General features: G+C 38.5%; 1 long non-coding RNA gene across 1 annotated transcript in view; it reads right to left on the bottom strand.

Moving 5' to 3' along the window:
- Positions 1-2194, bottom strand: part of LOC116549262 — a 15383-nt gene extending 13189 nt beyond the window's left edge. The window contains exon 1 of the long non-coding RNA XR_004267778.1: positions 1994-2194. This is a non-coding gene — a long non-coding RNA (uncharacterized LOC116549262). The remainder of the gene's footprint in view (positions 1-1993) is intronic.
- Between the last annotated feature and the right edge of the window lie 887 nt (positions 2195-3081).

A 3081-nucleotide genomic window follows, 5' to 3' on the forward strand; every position in this document is an offset into this window, starting at 1 on the left:
TTTTTTTTTTTTTTTTTTTTTTTTTTTTTTTTGATACGGAGTCTCTCTTTGTTGCCTAGGCTGGAGTGCAGTGGCGCAATCTCAGCTCACTGCAACCTTTGCCTCCCAAGTTTAAGTGATTCTCCTGCCTCAGCCTCCCAAGTAGCTAAGACTACAGGTGCATTCTACCACGCCCAGCTAATGTTTGTATTTTTTAGTAGAAACAGGGCTCACCACGTTGGCCACGGTGTTCTCGATCTCTTAACCTCGTGATCCACCTGCCTGGGCCTCCTAAAGTGCTGGGAATACAGGCGTGAGCCACCGTGCCTGGCCTTGAAATTCTAATTGTTTCTAACTTGTCCTTGCTATAAGTGTTTTTTATATTTGCATAAATTAATCATAATATAAATAATACAAACATAGTTTTATCTCTTTATATTTGTCCTTGTTTAAAATATTTTTGTGTGAATTTTTAGATATCATTCTTATTGTAAATTTCTATAAATATGGAATTACTGAGTAAAAGCTATAAACTTTTAAAGGATTTTGATAGATTCTGAAAAAGCCTGATTATGCCTGGTGACTGTTTTTACTTTCTCCGCCAGTTGTTTTTTTTTTATTTATTTTTCTATGTTTCCTGAGACAGAGTTTCTCTATTGTCACCCAGATTGAAGAGTCATGGCACAATCTCGGCTCACTGCAACTTCTGCCCCTGGGTTCAAGAGTTTCCCCTGCCTCAGCCTCCCAAGTAGTTGGGATTACAGGTGGCCACCACCATGCCCAGCTAATTTTTGTATTTTTAGTAGAGATGGGGTTTCACCATGTTGGCCAGGCTGGTCTCGAACTCCTGACCTCAGGTGATCCACCCACCTCGGCTGCTCAAAGTGCTGAGATTATAGGCATGAGCGACCGCACCTGGCCTTCTTCACCAGTTTTATTCCTGCTCCCTGCTTCCTTGTTTTGCCATTTCTGTGTTGGCCTTATCTTCCAGCACATTATTTGGGCTTTTTTGGGGAACTGGAAGATATATTTATCTTCATCACTCTGCCCACTTTGCCGAACACCTACCTCTGTAATTTCTGCAAAATAAGCATTTGTGGAGTTGTAATGACAATAAGTCTTACATTTAGCATACTGAATATCTGTACTGAAAGTTAGATGATCCCACATGTGTCAAATTCGTTGTTCACAGCTCTTTGTGGAGCCCAGTAACATGCCAGAAAAATTCTATAATTGATTATAGGTAAGCTTTCTCCTCCAAGTAATTTTGTCATTCTTGTATAGCATGAATGTTATACTTTTTTCCAGGTAGTATCCAATAAACCCCAACAGATACAGAATTTTATTTTTGAATAAGTACTCAGGATTCATCAGTAATAGTTTTAGACTTGTTTGTTCATCTGAAATCCATTGAGCTTACATCTCATCTATTAGCTGAAATCCATTGATCTTACATCTATTTAAATACTATACCAATTCATCTATTTGTCCCTGGGATTCCTGTCTCTTCTGTATTGCTTGGCCAGGTTAAAGGAATTCAGATAATATTTGTATTGAGAATATAGAGACAAACGTACCAGCCACCAGCTTTCTATAAAAACATGGGTCTTTGGCATTGACTAAGCAAACAAGCCTTCTCACTTGGTGCATACACAATGTCCCACACAGCTATTATGATTAATTAACTTTTCCATGTTGATGTAGGAAGGTGTACTAGCTCTTACAAAACGAGTTTCAACTAGTTTGTAGTCTGATCAAATAAAAAACCAAGTCAGGTGAAAATGGAAAAAGCCAAACAACAAATCCTTTAAGGGTCAATGATGATTTCTTTTAAAGGCATTTCAATCTAGGTAATAAAATCTTATTTCTCTTTCTGAAAGGGGCATTACTTTATACAGAAATTATAAATACATATTTGAACAATGAAATTTTAATATACTTATTTGCTGCCGTCTGTTCCTAAGTGGCAATCTCCACTACAAGAAACCAAAACCAAACAAAAACAAAACCATACCTTGAGCTCTTTATGGTGGATCTGGCCTGGGAGCTGTTCACTGTTCACTCTTAGCGCTGCCCTTATGTTAGAGCAGAAAGAACCTAACTACACAGAGCTTCCTTTTTTCTTTTCATAGTTAAAACTCTTGATACCGATGCAATGGTGCTTGATGCTAATGGACTGAGTTGGAGTCTCATAATGATAAACAGTTCAATTTTGTAAGCACTTATATGTGCCAGTACTTTACGTGTGCTATTCAACTCTCAAAATAGTCCTGCAGGCTATTTGACAGCTGATAGAGCTGAGACTTTGAGAGGCTGTGTTTCTTACTCGAGGTCGCACAGCTAGCTGTTGGCAGAGCTGTGTCCATTGCAGGACAGTTCTGAAACTTCTCACATGTCTCTTTATGCTGTTGTTGTGTAAGATGTAATGTGAAAAATTTCAAGTGAATACGGGAGCGTGGAGCTGATCCTGCACTGTTGTCTGATGTGGTGCTTCTTGAAACACATCCTCACCAAGAATTGCCAGGTTTTGATAGCACAACGGATTCTCCCCTTCTCAAACCAATTTTGAAGAAGAAGCAGAGCCTGAAGATGGCTAAGTTTTGCTTTTCATTCCACACTGGTACCTCTTTAGGTATTTTTGGGATATAATGTACAGAAGACTGAGAAACTGTAGGAAAATGGAAAATCGCACAAATATAATAATAGTCATATACGTGCTCCTCATCAGCGCAGGTGGAGAACACATTTGTCCAGTGTGGCACAGTTAATTGCAGCAAGGACAATGAGGAAAATGGTCTGTTTTTAAACCCTGATTCTCTAACATTCCCCGGTAGTTTGATAGGAATGTTGGGAATGGTGATGTGGCCTCACAGGTTGAATAATGGCAAAAACATTGGGGTATTCAGAAGAGCTTTTCTTTAAAATTCTGGGCAAAGTGCTCGTTTTTATATATTTTTAAATAGTCTGGTGAAGCATCACAAAAATGATTTTTAAGTTAATTATTTAAGACTGTCCATAAATTCTCTGTAACTGTTTGTTCTCAGTTGCCTGTCCCCAGCAAGAGATATTTCAGATACAGTATTTCTTAAGGAAGCCAGGTTG

This window comes from Sapajus apella, unplaced genomic scaffold (genome assembly GCF_009761245.1).
Source record: "Sapajus apella isolate SASKATOON/1434 unplaced genomic scaffold, GSC_monkey_1.0 scaffold6, whole genome shotgun sequence".
In the NCBI taxonomy this organism is placed as follows: Eukaryota; Metazoa; Chordata; class Mammalia; order Primates; family Cebidae; genus Sapajus; species Sapajus apella.